At 39.4% G+C, this 26,831-nt stretch overlaps 1 pseudogene; it reads right to left on the bottom strand.

Annotated features, from left to right (window-relative positions):
- Nucleotides 1-475: 475 nt before the first annotated feature.
- On the bottom strand, nucleotides 476-17,843 carry LOC128519429 (E3 ubiquitin-protein ligase TRIM39-like; annotated as a pseudogene).
- Nucleotides 17,844-26,831: the final 8,988 nt, after the last annotated feature.

Raw genomic sequence — 26,831 nt, 5'->3', positions numbered from 1 at the left:
TGACCCTGAAGTTTAGTTTAGCACACAAAAAAACTAAACAGTCCTTTCTGGTAAATCAACTGCATATGTAGGTTTTTTTTTTTTACAGTAATTCATAAAAATGAATATATATTGTACAGTACAAGGTAAACACGAAAAAGATTACAAAACGAAAAAATAAAACTGGGTCTACTTTATAAACAGCTCAGTACACTGTAACCGCCCCCCCCCACTCCCCATCCACCTCCCACCCCCGCTGCCTTTGCTGTTTTCTGGTGTGCACATAGCTCCTTTACCTCCTGCTTATGGACACATTCATGCACTGTTTATATAGAATATGTTCATTAATTGCAACAACTGCCACTTCCAGTAGACCTCATTGTCCTGTTGTCTAGAGAATTAAGCTTATTAAATTTGGTCATTTTTTAACGCCTTTACTGTATGTAAATAAATAAATAAATGCTCTTTTATTTTTTTATTTATCCTTTATTTAACCAGGAGAAGCCAATTAAGATTAAAAATCTCTTTTGCAAGGGAGACCAGGAATTCTCTGCTATGAGGACAACAGAGCCACAAGCCCTACATCACCACAACTGAACCCCATAAGAGTGAGGATCATCCTAGAGGGCAGCCTTGTAATGGATTCACTCACCAACCTGCCTCAAGCTATGTGCCTCTTGTTTGACTTTACCTATTCAATCCACTTGGAGTACCCAAAGTCCATGAAAAACAATTTTATCTTTATTCAGCAGGTATTGATAAACTTAGATCAAAGTGAGCTATTAACTTTTAGGGGGCGGCGCCCCTGCACCCCTTATTGACCGACCGCGACTGTGTTTCAATAAACTAATAATAAAAACTGCATTGTGTGTTCATTGACAAAAGAAAATGCAAACAGATCTGGAATTTTCCTATCCCAATTATTTTAGTACAAATATGATATAAAAAAATTATATTGATATTAAAATTTATTTAAAATGTTTGCTCGTCTTGCAAAACACTCACAGCAGGGTACTTGCAATCCAAGGTGTTATGTAAAGTAAAAAGTGTCTGTCTGTGACCATTGACTTATGATTGTGTCTCCTGTTTGCTGATGCTGTTTGTATATATTTGACATGGCGATGACTTTGAGACAGTTTCCCTTAAACAGTAAAGTAATGTTCCAGGTTTTGTCACTGATACACTGTGGTTCATGCTCCCACTGGCTGTGACATGCTGCTTAATAATCTCAATAAAAAATATTTGTGAGTGTTAAGATTTCTCTCACAGATGATACACGCTGTGAGTTGTGCATCAATCTAATCTAACTGTATTGTGCAGCTGTGTATATAATTATCACTTACATGTTTTAAAGTCAATTAATTTTTATCTGTGCTGTTTCTGTGATTGTTTCAATACAGTATAAACAGGACTACATAATGTACAATAGATGATCACAAAATTCTAAATACAATACAAATAAACAAACAAAAATAATTATATTATATTTGACTAACAGGCCAGATAATCATTGGTGCTAAATTTTCACCTTCATCATTTAAACAGGGGCTGAAGTATGGATAAAGTTTCTCAGTGAAAGTCTGACCAGTGAAAGAGTACATATGAGACTTTGCATCAACATCATAAAGGGAGATCAGACCCTCCTCATAATCCACAAACACCCCCACCTTCTGAGGAGCCTGTTTCAAGGAGAGAGATGTAGAGGGAGAGTCCAGAGCCTCATATGTAGTCTTATTCCTCAGCCACACACACCAGACTCCATCTTCAGGGCTGAGTTTAATCTTCCCTTTTCTGTTAATGGACTCTCTGACCACTCCTAACTGCCACTTAGTCTTCCCACTGACCTGAACCTCATAGTAAAATCTCCCTGAGGAGAATCCCTCCTTTCCCAACACAATCCCATACATTCCAAACCTCTTTGGGTTATCTGGGAGATTCTGTCTCTTGTCTTTAAATGTAACTTGTTTTCCATCATCAGACAGGATGAGATAAGGATTCGCTGTATCAGGATCCAGAGTCACATCCACTGAGAGACAGAAACACAGCGTACATCAGGTTTATCATTGTACAGTGTGTAACAGTGAAAAAATATTTATTTAGTCATGTGATCAATAAGAGCTCACAAACCTGCATATTGTTTAATTCTCTTTAGTTCTGTTTAAAAAATAAGAATATTATTGACGTCATATATATATAATTTTATTTTTATGAGGTGAAATAAAATATATGATTATTAAAAATTACAACAAAATGCTGTAACAATAAAACACACACAAGCAGTGATAAAAACAGTTAGTTCTGTTACCAGAGTCTTTATGAATTTTGGCATTTAAATCAGTAAATACTGACCAGTCTCATCAAGCTTCTCCATTTCCTCACTGAGAGTCTCCTGAATCTGAGACAGAGGTCTCCTCACAGTCTCCACACTCAGACGAGAGTTAATAGTGACATCAGTCCAGTCCTGGGTGTGTGGAGGGCTGCACAGTGACGGGTAAATCTACAGTACAGCAGGAGAGAGGAGAAATCCCTCAGCATGGGGACTGCTGTCCTGTCATGTGCTGCATTGCTACTGAGAAACAGAGGGACTCTGACCTGTAGGAGGTGGAGGTGATCCTCAGTGTGTGAGAGCTGCTCCAGCTCAGTGTTTTTCCTCTTTAGCTCAGTGATTTCCTGCTCCAGATCTTTAATGAACTCTTCAGCCTGCCTCTCTGCTGCTTTCTGCTTCTCCTCCATCACCTTAAGCAGCTCAGCCTGTCTTCTCTCAATGCAGCGCATCAGTGCACTGAAGATCTCCACAACATCTGCTTTCTCCTTCTCTGTAGTTTTCTAACAGGAAACAAATCAAGCTAAAATATTTTATTTTATATGATTATATCAGGACATTAAGGAGAGACTTACATTATTGAGTTCTACAAAGTGTTTGATTTCCTCAATCTTCTTCAGTCGCTCCTGGATCATCTGCTGAACTTCTGCTTGTGTCTTTTCCATTTCAGTCTGAGAAAAATAGAGATCCTGTATAAACCTTGGACACCGTTTATGTAAACAATTTTTAAAGTTTTACTATCCATTAATAAGTTTCAGTCTCTCACCTTCTTCTCTGTACTCTCCTCCTCTATAGGAACATTGTTGTGAGTTCTGTGGTCTGTTTCAGTACAGAACTGACACACACACATCTGGTCGTCCTTACAGAACAGCTCCAGGGGTCTCTCATGTTTCTGGCAGATGTAGTCCTCCAGGTTCTCCACAGGCTCTATCAGTTTGTGCTTCTTTAATGACAAAACTGTCCTGTGAAGTTCCAGGTGAGTCCCACAGTAAGAGGTCATACAGGTCAGGCAGGACTTCACAGCTGCACATTTCTTTTCACAGCAGGCCTCACAGATCACCAAAGATTGGGTGGGTTTTTCTGCAGCACTGCTGGATTTCGTCTGAACTGACTTCTTAAATGGAGCAGCCAGTTAAAAGATTAACGTATTCACACATAACTCTGGTCTTTTAGCAAAAGATGTTTTACACACTGGACACTGACACTGTGAACTGCTGTCCCAGAACTCTTTGAGACAGATCATACAGTAGTTGTGTCCACATGGAGTAGAGACTGGATCAGTGAACACATCCAGACAGATGGAGCACTGGAGCTGATCTTTACAGAGGAGACTGCTGGAGAAAGCCATGACTGACACAGGAGACAAGATAAGAGTTTATTTTAGAGAACTTTACCCTTTGTAATCCTTACAATAAACACTGTATATATTTTTATTTATCCAAGCAGGGAATAAAACAGTCAGTGGTGTGCTGTTATGGGAAAATTATTAAGGATGATGTATGTGATTAAAAAAAGTATAATTTTTAGTTGTTGTTTTCTTTCTATACAAGCATGCTTTAATGTTTTTATGTACCTTCATACTACAGTGATTTGTCAAAGTTTACAGATTTTATTAATTACAAATGACACTGATTTTACTGTTTATTGTTACACTTACTCGTGTGTGAAAATCAAAAGCTTCTGTTACAGAAGTAACTAATCATCATAATTTAAAATTTATTTAGTTAATTATGAATGATAAATGCATTAACAGGAAGTCCTACAGTAAAATATAGTTTAACCCAAATATAAAAAATAAATACATAAATAAATAGTTAAACAGTTAGTAAATGACAAACAGTAGTTACAGAAATAGGAAATAGTCTTACTGCTGTCTCTGAAATGCATAATAAACCACTTTTCTTTACAAGTTTTTCATTAACATTTTTGGTGTCGTGTCGACGTTGGTTTCCTCAACAAGAGTCGTTTTTGTTGGAGATGGTGCAGGGAGCGCACTTTGAGACAAAGGCTAGGTTGAGAGGTTGTGCGTGGACCACTGAGCTTCTCAAAATTCTAAATGTTACATTGTTAATATTTTTAATTCCTCAAAATGAAAGAGACAGAGATTTTCCTCATTATAACATGTATTATATTGTTGTCACGGTTAGGGTCAGGGTTAGGGTTAGGGTTAGGCAACTTGGGCAAGCTTTTCAGCGTGGTTGGAACATCTCCTAAGTACCTCGACCAGCCTTCCAAAAGTGTATCTAAGAGACTTAATTTCACTCTTCAAAATAAATAAACAAATAAATCAAACTAGTTAGTGCATTATGTTTCAAGACATCCTTAATTTAACTGTAGTACCTAATGTCTTCTCCCAATTATGTCCCCAAATACTTTTATACCATACACTTAACATCCACAACATTAATACCACAAAAAATTAAACATTTTTATTGATTATCAATTATACTCTAGTAAACTGGTGACAGGATCACTCATCTCAGTGGGAGCCTGCCCCTTTGGTCCAATTCCACAGAAAAACAGATGCCGTGAAAATCGGCAAAAATGCTGGCCGTGGTAGAAAGTGATAATAAACATACAAAAAATATAATAATAATAATAATAATATTAATAATAATAATGTGACAATTCTTTCCAGCGAGATACGTTTCCCTTACTATTCCCTTACTATTACTTAACCAGAAATAAGACCACTGCAGAAATCTCCACAACAACATCATGCAATAGTGAGGACTTCATGAACTTTTTTGATAATAAAATTGTAAATATTAGGCATAAAATTGAGGCTTTGAAACCGAACAATGTAATTGATGCAGATGTTAATCTAGCCATGTCAGATCAGAACCTAGAATACTTTACTCCGCTTGAAGAGAATGAACTAATTTCACTCATCTCTTCTGCAAATTCATCAACCTGTATATTAGATCCTGTACCGACACATTTTAATAAACAGATAGTATCAGCAATAACAGAACCCCTGTTGAGAATAATTAATTCTTCACTCACCATTGGTTATGTTCCAAAATCTTTTAAATTAGCAGTTATCAAACCAATAATTAAGAAACCTGACCTCGACCCATGTCAGCTGTCCAATTACAGGCCAATAGCAAACCTCCCCTTTACAGTGGGAGCCACGTCAAACAGCCGCTTGGAGCATGATAGGTCCATGACAGGACCGTGACAGGACCATGATCGATCCGTGCACGGAATGTGATCCCCCGCAATGACGTAGTTAACGATGCCCCACCCCATAAACGCCCCCATGCGCTTTCTAAAAAGATAGTTGCAATGCTGTATAATTCCGCCAGATGGAGCATTGACTGATTCAGTTAACTGCAGTGTCCAAGCAGCCGGTTACTATATTTAATATATATATATAACATAACTTACGTCAACATAGTTTCATAAAAAGATGATGTGGTAAAAAAGAGGGATAAAAAACGATTCATAAAACAGATTTAAATCACTCAATACACAACCCATGATGCTTATGCTATTTTAATTAATGATTAAATTAATTAATTAATAAAACTACTTATTGCAATATTTTTCACGACATCCTTAATAATACTTAAAGACGGTAACATCTGTAATTTATCTATACCAGTCGTTATAGGTACGGAATACAAATGCGGGCTATGTACAGTATTTTACATTACGGTGTATTTTATCTATTTCCGTTTAATACACTGGTAGATAATATTTTGCTGCAAAGTAAAGCTTAAAATTTAACTCCTGCTTGTGTTTGTTTTCGTTATATTTTTGATGTTTTCTCTGATGTTTTTTTTTTTTTTCGCTGATAGTCAAAAATTGGCAAAACAAATCGATTAATAACGCATAATATCTGGAACAAATATCTGTCCATACGGATCAGTATGTCTTTAGTCATTTAACCTGCATAACGTCTCCCCCATCAAAGATCTGATGGGACATTAATCACTTATCACTACGGTGAATAGATGTGGCAGCAGAGACAGATTAAATCCCCATAAACATTCACACTTGAACACAATACTAACAGAACTAAACAGTTCCAGAGGGTCAGCGCCTGTTATCAGGACAGGGATCACATACAGGATACTATTGTAATTATTACTGCTTATATATTTTTGCCATAGTTTCATTTGGTTTTACGCGATTTCATGTTTTACTTGTTCGTGTGTGTACGTGTGTCTGTGTGTGTGTGTCTGTGTGTGTGAGTGAGAGAGAGAGAGCGTGCGCGAGAGAGGGCTTATATTGTGATTTATCCAAGGTTACTAAAGCCAGGCTTACTACTACTAATAAAAAATATTTCAATGTAACCCATGGGTCTCAATCACAAAATCAGCCAACGCTGTAAACAGATGACAAGACAAATTATATAGGCTACTCTGAAACGTTAATTCGAACATTCGAACATTTATATATATATATATATATATATATATATAAGCTCGACTATTATTGTCAGGGTCAAGTTTACGGGGCTTCTCAGTCTTTCGTTAATTTTACTACTGACTCAAAACCAATGTGGCTTATTAAAAATGCACTGTTTTATTGGACATGGCTGTTTTGTAATGTTCTGCAAAATAAACACTGTCTACGGTTCGAATATACTGTGAACGTCTCAAAGTCACGTCTCTAGATCCTTCTGCAGTAATGTTATCGTGGTGTAAATTATTAACGTATCGATGTATTTCACTTGCAGACAAAATAGACCATGTCTAGTCACGAAAGTAATGAATTTGTCACTACTCTTCTCTTACGCCGCACGGCTAAAAAGATAAGAAAAGTTACACCAATCCTGCCACGATGCTACCCTGTCCCAACACTGGCTGGGGAGATGACCTCATACCAAAGCTCCAAAACTTACTATTATTTCATGAGATGAAATTAAGCTAGGATGAAGAAAACAGAAATGAACTCCCCTCTGTGTAATATCTAAGATCAAAATGCCCCCCGTGTAACTCTGATTAGGAAAAGCTCACAGACACCAAACCTGCAGCACTTTGGTGTATTTTTTATTATCTCTTTAGCCATGATGCATGAGAGAAGAGTAGTGACAAATTCGTTAATTTTAATAACGTCATGTTTGATTGGATATTATATAATTTCCAAGTTTGATAGTGTCGATTTTAGAGTGCATTATACGTGCGATGCGAAAAGGAAGTAAATAAACACGTAGCAATGCAAAGAGGACAGAGCTGCAAAATATTTAAGCAATATAAATTTAACAAAGTGTGATCATAATGGTTGTTGTTGCTGCTGTTTAGGTAATTGGTTCCATCGTGTTACTGAACGCAACTGTGTTCACAAAACCGAGCGGAGGGAAAGAAAAAACACTCGCTAACGCGTTTAAATTAAAAGGGGCGGCTTTTCTCTGAAGATAGCGATTGCGTAATGGAGGGCAATCCGTGCCGGGGGGAGGGGGTTAGGGCATAACACACCTCTGAACGTCTTTTGTCTTGTAAATGATTATCTTCGTTCCGTCACCTTCCAATCCCCCACAGCGCACACACTCTCTACACTGTTGCTATGTCTGTTGGGGCACTTGGTTATACACAGCACCTTAATGTATGAAACACTTACTTCCTAGTTTGTTTTATTTTAAATATTGCTTATTACCTTTTCCCGCAAAATAAACATTAAACATAAACAACATGTTATCATTGTGTAAATTATTAACATACTGGTGTCTTTTAATTAAGGACAAAAACATACCCTGCGCTTGTGTTTAGGACTGATGCTGAACAGCTGTGTTCATAGGTTTAATCAACGATTTACCAGACAACAGTTAAAGCGTTTGTGGATGAGAGGTGTGTGTGTGTGTGTGTGCGCGCGCGCTCCGGCATTTCTCCGTTGCTTTAACACAAACATTTGGGCAGAGACAAGTAAGTCTGAAGTACCCCTCCCCCCGCCAAACACACACACACACACAGAGCAATTAGCACCATGTCACAGTCAGTATTCTCCACTGAGGTTTCTTACCTTCCACTCCTTCTAAGTTTGTCTTTGCTCTTTTAATGGAGTTCTTAAAAAAACCCAAAAATTTTATACTGAGAAAAAATGATTATGGGTCACATAATCACAAACACAAACTAGCACAGATACATATGATCAAGTGTTTAACTGTTGTTTTAATTTTTTCTATAACCAGTAATAATAATAATAATAATAATTATTATTATTATCATTATTATTAGCCCAACTCTTTGACTATTTAAAACAACGTCGGGTCCCATTTTTGCACATTGAAGTTGTTGGTTTAAGTAAATGTATTTTTAAATACACAAACAATCCCCCAACAATTAAAACACGCACACATGACTTTAAAAATAAAATTTATTCTTCCAAAACTAGTCAAAGGTAAAACAATAATTTGTATAAAACAGGTAAAAACATGTTAAATTTTTGCTTAAAGGTCATTAAAATACCCGGATAACACCAGCTGCTTATCAGTCTCTATCTGGTTCTTTTATATTAAAATATCATTAAAAAAATATTAAAGATGGAACTGTTTAATTCTTTGTTTCCCCCCTAAAGTATCAGACGTTTTGCAATTCTATGTTCAGAACATACAGTAGACCTGACCAAACATCATTCTAAAGCTGTTGCACTGTGACGTCATCCCTCCTACAGCTCCCTCAACAGCTTGTTCAGGCTCCTCCAGTAGCTCCAAAAGGCCAACCGTCATCCGTTTGACCCCCCAATCCTCCAGGGCGGAGCTCTGCTTAAAGACAACAGGAGAATTTAGTGGAGACAAAGATAAATAAACTTTACAGAATATCTAGTTGTAATAAATATAAAAGATATTAGTAAACCTACACCACAGAGTGTGTAAAATACTGTTTTGGGGAATTCTGGAATGTAAATAAACTGGGATAACTTTAACCATTGAACTTTGTTAGTGTTAACCCCGGTTTGTCTGTACTATAGTCTGCATTAAATTAACCGAGAATTTACTTAATGCGCTTTTCATACAAATAAGTTAGGCGATATAACACTCGTATATATTAGTTCATCTTTGAAGCCAAACTATAACTTACCCAGTACTGAAGCCCCCCACACCTCCTCACACACCTCCCCACACACACACCTCCCCCTCCTCACACTCCTTAACTGATAAACACTTCAGAGTTTGTATCCAGCTCGGTAACTAAGCGCTCGCGCTACCGCGCAAAGTCACGGCCAAACTGAGAAAAATATAAACCGGGTTATGAGCGTTTAGCTCGCGAGCTCCTGTACATCTATCCTCAGCTTGTGTCCTTCATGAACTGCATCACATTATATTCACAGATATAACCTGCAGATTAACTCTTACCCAAAGAATAAATAAATGCGGAATTTATCCAGACAACACGCGGTCAAACTCTAAAGGCATTTTTATAAAACACAAACACTCTTCATCCGGGAGTGCAGCTTTTGTAATAGGGACATTAATAGTATTTTTAAAGCTTTAGTGTCTTTTTAGTTGAAGAGGAGTGACATTGTGAGTTTGTGACACTGACAGATAGCTGTAATGTTAACTCCAGACTTGGTAAACAGATCATTAAGTTATCTAAAGTTACATCTGACCGCTGCTTGTGCTGCCAGTGATTTTCAAAATGGCCGATAAAAAAACTAAACTGGGAAATAAACTGTAAACTAATCCCAAACAAATTTTATAAATTAAAACGCCACTTACCGCGAATAGTCCATTAAGCCGCCATCTTCATCTCTAGTGCAGTTTGGCAGCGTCAGTTCGGCGGGGGTGGGGGTGGGTTGTTAAAATCACGTGATTGCAACTCAGCGCAGCTAAATTGCTGGCTTGTGTTAACGTGTCCTTGAGAACAAAGCGCCATCTAGTGGTGGAACCAGGTCAATGCATAAATAGGGCTTGAATGGGCGTGTTTACTGTGAAATCTTGACACGCCTTTCTCGAAGAAAAAGGAGGGGGGATTACGGCGTGCATAGGGCAGCCGTACGCCATTCGTACGCAATTCACACTTCCGCGGCTATTTGGCGTGGCTCCATCTGTATCTCTAAGAATCTGGAAAAGATAGTAGCGGAGCAGCTATCCTTATATCTACATAGAAATGGCATACATGTACTGTATCAGTCAGGATTTAGGCCTCATCACAGCACAGAGACAGCACTCGTTAAAGTAGTAAATGACATCCTATTGGCCTCTGATCAGGGTTGTGTAACTATGCTTGTATTACTCGACCTCAGTGCAGCTTTTGACACCATTGATCACGCTATTCTTCTTCACAGACTAAACAATGTAGTAGGAATTAAGGGTACAGCGTTCTCCTGGCTCAGATCCTATCTGACCGATCGTTATCAGTTTGTAGACTTAAATGGTAATTATTCTGCATGTTCTCTAGTGGAGTTTGGCATTCCGCAGGGTTCAGTTTTAGATCCACTGCTTTTTTCCCTTCATATGCTTCCTCTGGGCAACATAATCCGTAAGCATGGTATTAGTTTTCATTGTTATGCTGACGACACACAGTGATATGTCTCAGCAAAACCTGATGAGAAAAAACAGCTTACCAAAGTTGAGCAATGTGTGCAGGACATAAGAAATTGGATGCTAATTAACGTCCTCCTGCTTAATCCGGATAAGACAGAAGTTCTAGTCATAGGACCGCATACAGCTAGGAGTAAAATTTTAGATCACACCGTATCTTTAGATGGCCTTTCTGTTCCATCAAGTGCAACAGTAAAAGACCTTGGTGTGATTATAGATTCCTTTCATTTAAAGCTCATGTAGATAATATTACCAGGGTCGCATTTTTTCACCTCAGAAATATTGCCAGGATAAGAAATATATTGTCGCTAAACGATGCAGAAGAACTAGTTCATGCTTTTATCACCTCTAGGTTGGACTATTGTAATGCCTTACTGTCTGGTTGTTCAGCTAGGTGCATAAATAAGCTTCAGCTAGTCCAGAATGCAGCAGCGAGAGTCCTCACTAGAACCAGAAGATATGAGCACATCACCCCTATCTTATCTTCACTGCATTGGCTCCCTGTGAAATTTCTCATTGATTTTAAAATACTACTCTTGACATATACAGTAAAGCATTAAATGGTCTTGCGCCGCAGTACCTGAGCGAACTGCTAGTGTCTTACAAACCGCCACGCCTACTTCGATCAAAGGATGCAGGCTGCTTGTCAGTACCGCGTATTATGAAAAATATGTAGAGCTTTTTATGAAAAAAATTATGAAAAAAAATTCGCGTATTATGAAAAATAAGCAGAGCTTTTTCTTACCAAACCCCAAAATTATGGAATAGTCTTCCAAATAGTGTTTGGGACTCAAACACAGTCTCAGTGTTTAAGTCCAGGCTAAAAACCTATTTATTTAGCCAAGCATTTTTATAAATAGATTTGCCATAGGTAAAGGAGCAGATCTGGGGGACTCATGGACGTAGAGTATTATGGTGAACTGGTATGTTTAGATGCTGTCTTCTCCACTCTCATTGATCACTTAGGTTTGCTGACGGTGAGGTGATTGTTTGCTTTACATCTCAGGAAGCCCTCATGTTTGTGTTTCCTTCTGGCTCTTCCCTTTTAGTTATGCTGTCATAGTTAGTCCTCCCGGAGTCTCTGCTTGCACTCTACAGTTAATATACATTCACATTACACATTGTGTGACTGTGACCATACCTAACTGCCATCTCTCCTCGTCTTCTCTTTCTCCCCCTCTTTCTCTTTCCTCTCTCCCTCTGTCTCCCCCTTTCACTCTTTCTCTCTCTCTGTCGAGCTACACATGTCGTTCCTGAGCTGCCAGTGATCCAGACTCCCTCTGCCCTCCGGACCTGTCGGACCTGGTGCCCCGCTTTTTGTTGGAGATCTCGGCACATGGATGCCCTGTGTGTCTCTTTGGGATGCATCTGGTGTCTGGGGATGATGCTCTTTACCTAGAAGATGGTTCTGGCCTCGACTAGTGTTGGCAACTGTTTCATTGGGGACTTGACAGTTCGATAGTTCATACAAGACTACCTGAGTTTTTAATAACTAACTGGACTCCATATTAACATCAATTAACATCAACTGTTATGCTGAACTGCCTGCCAACTAACACACTGTATAAATGCAGATAATTTACTACTTTCTGTTTTACCCAGATGAGGATGGGTTCCCTGTTGAGTCTGGTTCCTCTCGAGGTTTCTTCCTACTACCATCTCAGGGAGTTTTTCCTTGCCACTGTTGCCCTTGGCTTGCTTATCAAGGACTATCTGACCATTTTGATTTATACACATTCAAATTCCATACAAACTTAAATAATTCTTTTGATTGTGTAAAGCTGCTTTGGGACAATGCCAATTGTTAAAAAAGCTATACATATAAAATTGAATTGAATTTAATTGAATTACTATGACGACCATTTAAAATTATGAACCTCAGCTAAGTCCCATGTGGGCTGTAAACATTTAAGTAGTTAAATTTTGACAGCTGTGGCCACATCTGTACCTAAAAAGCAAGAGGGAAACATTATCTGAAAGCAATGAATTCTAGCCATCAGGATGCCTTTCTGCTGCTATAAACAATATAGTTAGAATAATAAAACATATTGTTTACACAACCAAGCAATAATAACATATTATTATTAATTATCATTATATAATGAATTATAATAATAATAATAATAATAATAATGAGAGATGATTTGCATTTAATGTGCGTGAAAACTTACTAGGTTACAAAATCACGTCTATCTCAATAAACTCAAACTGGGTATAAAAATAATCAGCACTGGTATGTAAAGAAATATACAATTAAAATATTCTATCAAATAGAAAATGTTCCAATGTCCATTGAAGTCTGCACCAATCACCACTCTCTCACCTCTGGGGATGCTCTGCATTACTTCATCTAACTCAATCCAGAATTTCTCCTTCTCTTTTAACTCACATCCTACCTGTGGGGCATAACCACTAACAACATTGAACATTATCCCTTCAATTTCCAGCTTCAGACTCATCACCCTATCTGATACTCTCTTCACCTCTAGAACATTCCTTACAAACTCCTCTTTTAGGATAACTCCTACTCCATTTCTTTTCCTATCCACACCATGGTAAAACAATTTGAACGATGATCCTAAGCTTCTAGCCTTGCTACCTTTCCACCTGGTCTCCTGGACACACAGTATATCCACCTTCCTTCTCTGAATCATATCAACTAACTCTCTTCCCTTCCCTGTCATGGTCCCAACATTCAAAGTCCCTACTATCACTCCTAAACTCCTGCCTTTCCTCTTCTCTCTCTGCTTACAAACACGCCTTCCTCCTCTCCTTCTTCGACCAACAGTAGCCCAATTTCCACCAGCACCCTGTAGGTCAACGGCACCAGTGGCGGTCGTTGTTAACCCGGGCCACGACCGATCCGGTATGGGAATTATATTCTTGATTCGCATCGTTGATTTGGCAAATGTTTTACGTCGGATGCCCTTCCTGACACAACCCTCTGCATTTATCCAGACTTGGGACTGGCACAAGAAGACACTGGATTGCGCCCCCCCGTGGTTGCATTTTAGATGTTAAATATACTTAAAATTAAATATTGATTAAAAAAACAATACAACACATGTTATGATAAGCAAAATCTTTGTCTCTATAATTTCAGGCATTAAAAATGGTAACAATGTCACTTTAAGAACACGTTTTAGCTCAGTGGTGCGCGCGAACCTCTCATGCGCGTGTGTTGCTCTCAATGGGCGCTCCTCTAGCTTAGTGGGGCTAAGGGAAACGTATCTCACTGCGGAAACCAACTTTGACACAATACTGTTATTTATCAGACGCAGATATTCAAGATTCAAGATTCAAAAAACTTTATTAGTCCCAGATGGAAATTGCTTTGTCTTGGTTATACAGTTGGTTTGATTAATTTACTGGGAAGAAAAAAAAAATTAGATTAGACAGGGAAAAAAATTATAACAATAAAAATTTTAAAGAAAAGGAACAATATATAGAAGTAAAAATAGAATTGAATATAGCACACAGTAAGCTACATATTGCACTTGAAATGTGGTGTAAATAAAAAGAAATATTGCACAAATGCATTGGTTATCAGATATTGCACTTGGAACTTGTCTTGATTTGTGAAAACAATAGTGTCATAAAATATTATTGAAAAGTAACTACTGACAGTCCCTATCCCATCGTGAAAATGTTATGGAAATAAGTTATATAGTTTTATAACTATATAAAACTAGGGGGAAAAAAAATCTCCTGTGGCGCTTTGTGATAATCAGTCTTCATCTGAAATTGCTCCTCTGGTCAGAGAGAACTCTGCAGGTGAGAAGAATTGTTCAAGATCGTGTGTATTTTAGACAGAATCCTCCTCCTTGCCACTACGTCAACAGAGTCCAGATCCAAGCCCAGGACAGATCCGGCCCTTTTAATGACCTTATCCAGTTTGTTTCTGTCTGCCGCTTTCATGTTGCAGCCCCAACAGACCACAGTATACAAAACGACACTCGCGACAACAGATTCATAAAACATCCGAAGAATGGTATTACAGATGTTGAAAGACCTGAGCCTTCTCAGAAAGTACAACCTGCTCTGTCCTTTCTTGTAGAGTGCCATTGTGTTAACTGACCAGTCCAGTTTGTTATCCAGATGCACTTCCAAGTATTTATACACAGAGACCATGTCCACTGTCTCTCCCTGGACAGATATAGGAGTCACAGTAATTCTACTGTACTTCCCCTTAAGTCAACCACCAGCTCCTTTGTTTTCTTGATGTTGAGTTGTAGGTGGTTACACCAGAAAACAAAGTCATCCACCACAGACTGGTACTCGGAGATGTCACCATCCTTAATACATTCCACAACCACAGAGTCATCAGAGAACTTCTGGAGATGGCATGATTCTGAATTATACTTAAAGTCAGATGTATAGAGGGTGAATAGAAATGGAGATCGAACAGTCACCTGATGAGCACCAGTGCAGCAGATCCCTGTGTCAAACACACAGTTTTGTGATCGGACATACTGGGGATGGCAGGTCAGATAGTCCATAATCCAGGAGACCAAGGGAGTGTGATTTTGCATGATCCTTAGTTTCTCCCCCACTTCTGCTGGTCGTATGGTGTTGAAGGCACTGAAGAAGTCAAAGAACATAATCCTAACACTGGTCCCAAGTTTGTCGTGGTTGGATTAGATTCAGTGGAGCAGGTGTATAATGGCGTCATTTACTCCCAGGAATGGCTGATAGGCAAACAGAAGAGGGTCAAGAGAGGACTTCACCTTGAGACAACAAGTATCCAGGATAAGTCTCTCAAACACCTTCGTAATATATGATGTTAGAGTGACGGGCCTGTAAACGTTCTGGGTAGATGGTTGTGGTATCTAGGGGACAGGATCAATGCAGAATGTTTTCCACAGGGCAGGCACCTTCTGTAGAGACAGACTCAGGCTAAAGAGGTGCCGTAGGACTTCACATAGTTGAGGAGCACACGATTTCAGGACTCTTGGGGTGATTTTGTCCAAACATGCAGCTTTTGTAGAGCGGAGCATGCTCAGACCGCATTTTACTTGGTCATCTAAGATGGTGATTGATGGGAGTGCAGAAGAAGTATTGGCCGTTTTCTGTGTGGGGGTGGATGGGGAGGCAGGGGAACCTATATTAAAGCTGAAGTTGGAGATGGTGTGAGATGCCTCATGCCTCTCCACACCTCTCCCATGTTGTTCTTCTTCAGCCTTTGTTCCATTTTTTTGCGGTTAGACTCCTTCCCCTCCTGATTTTGACAGTCGACATCCTTTGAGATTTCTTCGCCGCTTCTTTATCACCAGACCTAAAAGCCCTTTTTTTCTCATTTAAGGAAGCTTTAATTTCCTGGGTGAACCAGGGTTTATTGTTGGGGAAACATTAAATCTTTCTCATACTGTAGGTATACAGGTGTCCACACAGAAGTTTATGTACTCTGTATTGCAGTCAGTAACTGCTGAGATGGATAAATTTGTTTTTTCGCAAATCTAAAAATGTTGAGGAAATTGTGGACAGTTTGCCTGAGTCATCAGAACCATGTACATCGACCAAGCATAAGAGCAAGACCCCGTCAGACCAAAGTAGAAAACGTCAAAAATATCAGGAAGAATTTATAAAGTGCAGTATCAGTATTCACTAAGTTGCAGTAGCAGATGAATACACAGAGTTGCCCCGTGCAGCAATGGATGTACAGTCTTAATTTGGATTTACATATTTGTGTGAGCAGTCTTTTTCCTCTGTTACATATATAAAAAATAAATACAGGTCACGTCTTGATGTCGACGATGATCTGTGGGTATCTTCAATTCAATTCAATTCAATTTTATTTGTATAGCGCTTTTAGCAATTTTCATTGCCACAAAGCAGCTTTACACAGTCAAAAGAATTATTTAAGTTTGTATGAAATGTGAGTGTGTATGAATCAGAATGGTCAGTTTGTCCCTGGTGAGCAAGCCGAGGGCGACAGTGGCAAGGAAAAACTCCCTGAGATGGTAATAGGAAGAAACCTTGAGAGGAACCAGACTCAACAGGGAACCCATCCTCATTTGGGTGAAACAGAAAGCAGAAAATGATCTGCATTCATACAGTATCTGTATCCACCATCAGGCCACGAATGAATCTTTTGTACTGCCAAAAACAAGTATACCCTTCCCATTGAAAGGTGAACCAAAATTATTTTGATGTATAATAAATGTAGTCAAAGTACTGTGAACAGTTTATTATGTTTATTGCTTGTTTTTGATAGTGGGGGTCGCGAGATCTTGTCGATCTTCAATCTTAAACTTTCAAGAAAGTTTGAGAACCACTGGTTTAGATAATGTTTCTGAAATGCTTGGGATGATAACTGCTCTTCAAAGTCATTATGCTGAAAAGTCGCATTATGAAATGAATAGGCCATCAGGGAAAATGGGATTTTGACATAAAGACTGACTTTGAAATAAATGACATTTTAAAATAAAATAAAATGGAATTAAATAAATAAAATGCCTCCGCAATAATCTCTGTTATTGGGAAAAATAATGACCATGAAATATTATTTCATAATAATAAGTAAATTTATATAGCAGAGAGCAATATATTTCACAATAATAAGATTTTTTTCAAAATGTGTTCCATTAATTTACAATATCATTCTCATATTACATATCTGTGTCTTATTTATTCATAAAGTTATTTATTTCATCATGTCCTGTTTATTTATTTAATTTTGAACACTTTGGAGTTCCATAATAATAACATGAGAGAATTCTCTGGGTAAATAATATGGGGGGAGGGGGGGTGTCAGTCCGACAGCCAACAGTTCAAGATCCGGACTACACACGCGCTCCTTAACAGTCACGTGACCGTTAAAAAAAAAACACACACAAAAACCTGGAGAGCAGCTGCACCAAGCTATTGCCCGCTCGCGCACACTTCACTTACAGCAGTACTTCATTGTTTACTTTAAAATCATTTCGTAAGTGTTTGACTTTTCCTGCTCACTTACAGTTCAGCTGCTGTGCTTTTAGTTCCTTGAAGAAAGACTGAGAAGCTTTAAACTGGAGATTGTGATGAATCCTGATGATGAATCGGCTTCACACTTCACTTTCGTTTCTCCTGAGTCACATCATTAGGCCACGCCCCCCGTTCTAGAGTGTATATATACTGATTATACAGTTACACAATTTGGTCACTACATGGCGGCAGTTCACCAGGGACAGTGAGGCTGGATCCAGCAGCCACCACATCCCACATCATAATACACTGGCTCATTAAAGTGGAGATTATTTTTTAAAACTACTTATTAGTATAAAAATATAACACAATACAAACAAAGTGTCGCTGAACATATATTGGGTCATATTTGTAAAACAAAGAAACAAAGGAAAGAACAATAAGAGAACATATAAACGTATACGTTTATGTTTATTGACGATATTTTCAGTGTCCAGTAGCACCAGTTTCACAGAGACCCAGGAGACTTAAAGACAGTTTGACAGCAAAATGAGACATTTTGGTAGTATTGTGATTTTTTTTAAATGTATTTATTTTAAAAAATTCTAAATTAATTTTGGCTGATTTCATACTGCCAAAATGTATCATTTACAGGCTGTTAGAAAATATTCTGTGCACTGTCTCTTATTACTGTAAGTCACAAGGATGTTAAAAAGCTATTTATCATTCAAAGTTACTCAGTGTAAAGTTAGTGTGATTTTGAAAGTGCTGTAACTCCACCTGGCACAGTTTCATCCCAGTGGAACAATCTGACTACATGTGCAGTGCCATGGAAAAGTATTCTGATTTCTGATTTTTTTTTTCTTTGCATATTTGTTACCATGAAATTTTGAATCAACATATTTTTCCCTTAAAATGATACATTTTCTCAGTTTAAACTTCTGTTCCGTGATTTATGTTCTATTCTGAATAAAATATTAGAAGTTGGCACCTCCACATCATTGCATTAATTTTTTATTCACGGTTTGTATAGTGTCCCAACTTTTTTGGAATCCGGTTTGTAGAGAAAAAAATATATAATATATTAATTACAAACAAGGAATAAAATAATCTGTGTTGTGCTTTTATGGGAATATAATCAAGGATGGTGTATGTGATTATAAAAGTATAGTTACTAGTTGATTCTTTCTTTTCTATACAAGCCTGTGTTAAAGTGTTTATTTCCCTTCATACTACAGAAATGTATCAATGATTACAGATTGTAATAAATGACAAAGAATTTAATCTTCAGTTAATTGTTTGTTTAAATCAAAAGGAGTTAAATTAACTAATCTTAATTATTTAAAGTTTATTTTGTTTAAAATTAATAATGATAAATGTATTATAGGGAATATCTTACTGTAACACACACACACACGCACACACACACACACATACATACATACATACATACATTATATATATATATGACTTTTCCTGCTCACTTACAGTTTAGCTTCTGTGATTTTAGTTCCTTGAAGAAAGACTGAGAAGCTTTAAACTGGAGATTGTGTCCTGCTGAAACCTGATGAATCTGAAACCTGATGAGGAAACAGGTTCACACTTCACTTTCGTTTCACCTGAGTGACATCATTAGGCCACGCCCCCGCATTCTAGAATATTTATTTATTACTCAGTTACACATTTTGGCCACTAGATGCCAGCCATTCTCCAAAGAAACTACAGATAAACATTACACATCTTGTATGTCCACATTAATACAATAAGCCTTTTTAAATGTTCACTAAAACACTTACTGGGTAATTTCTCTGTTTTTATCATAAACAAAACTCTTTAATATGAATTGTTATGGTCGTCATTTGGCACCATGGGCCACTACCGGCACAGATACAATTTACCTTATCCAGACCAACACTGAGGCAGCTCCGGGCCTGATGCGGATTCCTTCATGATGATTTGGCCCAAATGTGGACCAGTTCTGGTCAAGCTCTGTTCTGGATCTGATCCAGATTCCATCTATTGTAGAATAGATGTGGGCCAGATGTGGACTATGCTGCTGTCTGTCTAGAATTTTAAACATTTTCTATTTTCTAAAATATACATGATTTAATATATTATTGGCTTATAGTTTTTTTTTTTTTGTCATTTCTAACCAAGAACTAATTTATACATATACATTACTGTATTAAAATGCCTTCTGATCATCTAATGTTAATTCTAACACAACAGCCACTACTTCAATGTAAACATACAAAAACAATTACGCAGCAGATTTGACCTAAATTTCTACTTAACACAGTTTTATACTTATTTTGCTTACAAAATATTCACGAAGCTTAAATAAGTGCTACAAAATAAGAAAAAAAAAATATTACCACATAGTTGAAATGCCTCACTTCTTGAAATTTCAAAAATCTAAATAAGTCAAGTAAGATCTAATTTAAATTTAACTAGTAAGTCGCAAACATTTTTCCATGTTTTGTTGTTATGCTTTTACTAACAAAAAGGTAGGAGAGTGATCGGAGTGACAGGATAGGGAATAACATCCAATAAATATCCTGAGTCAATGGTCACTAGCAGTTCTTGATCTAGTGTTTAAAGGGGTCATACGGTCCTACATGCACTTTTTTAAGTTGTTTGGACTGAAATGTGTGTTAGGAGAGTGTGTACACAACCACTCTACAATGATAAAGAGCCTCCCAGTGATTTTCTTTTAATTTATTAAAATAAGATGCCCCTTCTGAAATCAGGCTAATCTCAAATGCCTGTCGGTGTGACGTCACACCGACAGAGGCCGCTCCCTCTATAGTTGATTGACACTGGTGTTTTAGACATGACGAGGGTCAATATAAAGCAGGTTTTGCTAGGAAGCTGCTCCTGAAAAATAGATCTGTACCAACGCTTCTAATAATCACGATGAATGCGGAGTGTATAAACAATGTCGTTTATAATAAACAATGCATTAAGGTGATTGTCTAGTTGCAAACAAAAGTAGTGTTTTTTTTTTACACAACCATTGAGAATTTTTAATTAAAGTATATTACAAAATTTTCATTAGGAGCCTAAAGAGTCATAGTAAATTATGAAAAATGGGACTAGATGACCCCTTTAGGTATTGTTTTTCAGTTTCAGCGCTTCCTCGATGCCCATGGTTCCTAGTCCTCTGGCGCGACCAGTGCCCTTCTCTGGATTGGCGGGGAACTGCAAGGGTTTTTTACTGCAGTGCTCACTGACTTTCACTATGCAACCGGCCAGCTATCCAAATGACCAAGCCAAGATCGCGTATGTGATTTCACTTTTATCCGTACAGGCATTGCAGTGGGCGGAGGCAATCTGGTCGGCAGCAGAACCGCTGACTGAATCGTATGAACACTTTTGGCGCTTTTCCACTGCATAATACGGCACGGCACGGTTCAGTACAGCTCACTTTTGGGGGGTTTTCCACTGGGAACAGTACCTGGTACCTGGTCCTTTTTTTGGTACCACCTCAGCCGAGAGTCCAAGTGCGCCGAACCGTTACCAAAACGTGACGTGTAAACTCTGCTGGTCACTGATTGGCTGGAAAAAACTGCGTCACTGAACTTGTGACACGAGACACAACAGACCAGCTAGTATTATTATTATTAGCACAGCCAGCGAAGGATCGGACGAACCTTTTTGTACTGTATTAACTAAAAAAATGACTGTTTCATGGTCTATTGAGGAAGTACAGACTTTCCTCTCGTTGGTACCCGAGGAGTGGATCCAGCGAGAGCTTGATGGGGCGACGCGGAATGAAAAAGTTTTTCAGGGGGTCGCTAAGCTCTTGGCTGCACACGGCTACCATCGGACTTCGGGACAAGTTAAAAAAAATTAGGACCACAACAGCTGGAGTGGTTCAAACAGGCGGTCGTGTAAGTGGTTCAACCAAATGGACGAAATCTACGGAGGCAGACCAACAAGCAAAGGAAGGGAGGGTGCCCTGGACTCGGCCACGCCATTGTTGTTGGAGAACACGATCGAGGATGGTACGTTGTGTTTTTATAACGCTTGAAATCCTAACTTTACTGGTTTTATTGACCGTCGATTCTTATTTTATATCGCAATTTGACTGTAAAATCATGGCCTAATAAAGCACAAACTCCTAGTAGCTAACATGTATCAGTGGTAGTGCTATTGTTCATGATGTTTATGGTTTTTTTGTTGTAGTGTTGCAGTAATTTATGCATTTTCAACTGATTAGACAAACTTTGCGTTTCAGACTCATTGTCCACGATCGATTCACTTGCACTTTCTACATGCAACGACGACGACTCCTCTTCCCAAGCAGTGCTAGCAGCGTCTCCACCACGCCGGCCAACACCATCACCCTCCAGCTGCACGATGACACCGCAGCGTGTGTTAACGGGTATAATACACATTTGATACTTCATATATCATAATATTTACAAATAGGATATCACAATATAGGATATATATCCTTATATACCGTGTCTTATAATGTTGCTTACCATAAATAGTATAATACCATAAATAATAATACTATAAAATACCATAGATACCGTAAATGTAATTAAGTAAAATCAAATGAATTTCTAAAATAATTTCTCCCATTTTCACTTTAATTTTCTACGCTTTGGTCCAGGCAAGAGGAAACAGAGCCTGCACCATCAGGAACATCTTGCTGCATTAAGAGAGATGCAGGTGGCAGACATTGAGCAGCAGGAGCTGAACCCGTGCCCAGAGGGAGCGCCACTTGCAGATGGCACTGGAAGAGGCCAAACAAGCGAGGGAGCAGGAAGCGGCCTTGAGGGCAGAGGAACACTCTCAGACGGCTGCTTTCAATCAAGCATTCCTCAATGTTATGGGGATGCTTGTCCAGGCAATGAGTGGCCGACGGGAATAGAACTCATGCCATAGGTGTTTGTTTTTGTGTTTGTTTTTTGATAATGTTTGCACTACATGCCTGCACACTGTTAACAGTTTCTTCTGTCAACGTTAAAATTTATTTTGTTCTACTTGTCTGTTGTATGTCCGTTGTGCACTACGTACATGTGCACACTGTTTAAAGTTTACAGTTTATATTTTCACTATTTATATTTTTACTTTTTGCACTTTGTAGATTTTTAGTGTTTTCTGGTCATATTTTTACCTGTAAAATTGTGTTGTGCTTCAATAAAAACAATCTGATCAAATACGTGTAGCCCAAGACTATATTAAAGATTTATTATTGTATGAGCAGGTAAAGTACCTCCTAATAAAGATAAATGGTTAATGCCCCCACAATATAAACCAAAAAAAAAAAAAAACAAGGAATACATTGTAAAGTTTGAAATGGTGTTTAAAAATTTATTGATAATACACACAGAACATGCTACGTGAATAGTTAGCTACTCAAGTAACGCATCAGACCTGCACGGACATCCCTGCCCTCCTCCTCTACAGCCTGTGGCACTGCCACCACAGTCTCTGCTGCTGGGGGTGAATCCCAAGCATTCTCATAGGCCTCACCCTGACTCTCACAAAGGTTATGTAAAGCACAACATTTTAGCACCATGGACTTCACAAGGTTGACAGCACAGTCATTTCTTTTCATAATGCATCGCCATCTTCCTTTTAATCGACCGAAGGCATTTTCAACAACTACGCGTGCTCTGCAGATTTTCATGTTGTAGACCTGCTGTTCTGCTGTCAGGTGTCCATTGTCAATGAATGGTTTTAAGAGCCAGTTCTGCAGGGGATAGGCAGAGTCTCCTAGAATGTAGTAGCCAGCAGTCACCCCACCTATGTTTCTGGTGTTAGCTGGTATGTGGTTTCCACGGCTTGCCAACTCCCACAGTGTTGACAGTCTCAAAACCCGAGCATCATGCAGGCTTCCAGGCAGTCCTGTGAAAACATTCCAGAAAAGTCCCTTTCCATCCACAACACCTTGAAGGATGATGGAGTGCCAGTCTTTACTGTTGAAATAGTCACAGTGATATTCCTCTGGTGCTATGATGGGGATGTGTGATCCATCAATAGAACCAATACAGTATGGGAGCCCCCATCTGTTCTCAATGTAGGCAGCCATTTCTTTAAACTTTTCCTGATCTGGATAACGAATTAGCTCTGGGACCAACAGGGTTTCTGCTGCTGCACAGAACTCCTGAACACACCCACACACAGTTGTTATGCTTACACCAAAAAGATGTCCAACACTTCTGTACTCAGCACCGGTTCCAAGCTTCCACAATGCGATGGCCATTCTTTTCTTTAAAGGTACACACACAGAAGTTTGTGTCCCGTCGCTCCATCGCTGGACGCAGTTTGTTGCATAAGTGGATGAATGTTTCTTCAGACATTCTAAAGTTCTCCAGCCACTGAGTGTTTGTAAAACCGGGAACAATCACATCCCACCACTCTGAAGCACAGTTAAACGTCCAAATAGATGGTCTGTTGCGGCGACATTTTTGCAAAATGTGGAAGATCTGTAATATACAGAATCTGCATTTTAATGTTACACTGGCAGTTAAGTTTATTATATGCTTAGTAACAGGGATAAAAGTTAGCTAGTGATGTGCTTTTTTTAGATGCTTACCCTTGCACGTCGTCGAGCTAACAAGTTGTCGGTGTCTTTGTGTTGTTGTAAAAGTTCCCAAACTCTCGTCTTTTTTATCTGTGTTTTCTTTGGCTGCCATCAGCCTCTTTTGAAACAAAATCCTTCGTCTTGCTGTTAAAAACATCCACATGCCGAGAATGAAGAACACCATTCCGTCGATATGCTCCATTTTTGTGTGTTTGTTGTGGCGCGTTTAGATGATGTCACGGCAGTAGAAGCGGCGCAGCTATGACGACACGTGAATAATCACGGCCACTCTAAAGCGGTACTAAACTGCAGTGGAAACGCAAACTGAGTCGAACTGAGCCGTGCGGTGCCGTAAGGAGCCGTGCCGAGCCGAGTCGTACCACGCAGTGGAAAAGCACCATTTGAGGCACACTTTAGGGAGGGGTTTGAGCGCACAGACAATGAAGAATCAGCAGGAGAACAACCATATCACCTAAACCAAGGTAATCTTTCTATCCAAGACTATGCCTTACGTTTACGTACCCTTGCAGCAGCCAGTGGGTGGAATGAACAGGCCCTCATCACCACCTACCGTCAAGGTTTGGAGCCCAGTCTGCGACTTTTGCTGCCAACTCATGATGATTCCATCGGTATTGAGCAGTTTATACAACTTTCCATCCGTTGTGCTGCACGCATCACTTCCTGTCACACCTGTCCGAGAAACCCTACATCCCCTCTCTTTGGACGACATGTGAATCCCGGTTTCCCTAAACCCGAAGAGGAACCCATGCAACCGGACAGGGGTAGGATTTCACCGGCAGAGAGACAAAGACGGCTGACCCAGAATCTGTGCTTGTACTGTGGTAGCGCAGGGCACCTTAGGCTGGAATGTCCCTTTCGTCACCCTCATCAAGTGGTGAGTGCTATGTCCTTACTGCTTCTCATGTTACTGTCTGTGTAGCTGCCCTCCTCGACTCTAAATCAGCCAAAAACTTTATCTCCAGGGAGCTGTGTAGACGGCTCAAGATCAAGACCACTCAGACAAAAAAACTATTCCAAATACAATCCATAACTGGGAAACCCCTGTCCAGAAAATCCGTACGTCTATATGCCGGTCCTGTCACGCTTCAAGTAGGGGTATTTCATCAGGAGGAGATAACATTTGTGGTATTGGAAGAGTCCACAGCCGACGTCATCTTAGGACGCCCTTGGTTTATAAAGCATGATTCTGTCCTCTCTTGGGCTACAGGGGAAGTTCTCGAGTGGGGCAGGACCTGCTTCCCAAACTGTTTTCCCCGTCTTCCGTTAAAACCCCAGGTGATAGATCCACATTCAACATCAGTCGAAAGTCCCTTGGAGAGACAGTCAGTGGAAATCCCCCCTCAATATTTTCCCTTTGCTGATGTCTTCTGCCCAAAAAGAGCCACACTATTACCACCACATTGACCATGGGATTGTGCTATCGACCTACGTCCAGGAGAACCACTACCCCACGGACGCATTTATCTGCTCCCCCTGCCCGAAAGAAAGGCCATGGAGAAGTACATCATGGAGGCGGAATGAGTGGAAGACGGCGTTCGTAACACCTACAGGGCATTACGAATATCTGGTGATGCCCTACGGCCTGGTCAACACACTACTGCCGTCTTCCAGAACTTCATGCACGAGATCCTCCGGGACTTTCTCCATCAGTTCATCATAGTTTACATTGATGACATCCTCATCTTCTCCAAGTCTGAATCCGAGCACAATCAACATGTCACTAGGCTACTTCAATGTCTATGAAAATTTAAACTCTTTCTCAAAGCTGAAAAATGCACGTTCCACAAAACATCAGTCAAGTTTCTTGGATACATCATAGACCAAAGGAGAGTAAGGATGGATAAAGGAGAAGGTATCCACCATTTCCACCGGGCCCGAACCCACAACCATAAAGGAACTACATTGATTTCTGGGATTTGCAAATTTTTATAGAAGGTTCATTGCCAATTACAGTACCACCACCAGTCTATTGACCTCCCTGTTACGTGGCAAACCCAGATCGTTAAAATGAACGCCGGAGGCCACCTCTGCCTTCCAACATCTCAAACACTCCTTCATATTGGCACCCATCTTTGTTCATCCCAATCCCGAGCTCCCATTCGTGGTGGAGGTTGACGTCTCAACAACAGGAGTAGGGGCAATTCTCTCCCAAATGCAGGGGAGGCCACCAAAGCTCCATCCATGTGCCTTCTTTTCAAGGAAATTTAACCCAGCAGATATCAACTATGACATTGTGAGTTGTTAGCCATTAAGATGGCCCTCGACAAGTGGAGACACTGGCTGGAGGGGGCAGCACACCAGTTCACGGCCCTGACGGATCATAAGAACCTACGGTACCTGAGGGAGGCAAAGAGGCTCAACCCGAGACAGGCAAGATGGGCCATGTTCTTCTCCCGATTCGACTTTAAGATATCCTACATTCCAGGTACAAAGAACACCAAAGCCGACGCCCTTTCACGACTCTACACATCTGATGAAACCATTGAAGAACCAGCATCCATTCTCCCCAAAACACTTTTCATCAACCCCATCCAGTGGGAACATCCCACTTCCATTTCAGAATCGGCCCCTAC

Source organism: Clarias gariepinus, chromosome 1 (genome assembly GCF_024256425.1).
Source record: "Clarias gariepinus isolate MV-2021 ecotype Netherlands chromosome 1, CGAR_prim_01v2, whole genome shotgun sequence".
Classification (NCBI taxonomy): Eukaryota; Metazoa; Chordata; class Actinopteri; order Siluriformes; family Clariidae; genus Clarias; species Clarias gariepinus.
Note: the sequence above shows the minus strand (reverse complement) of the source record. Positions and strands in the feature narration are given on the sequence as shown.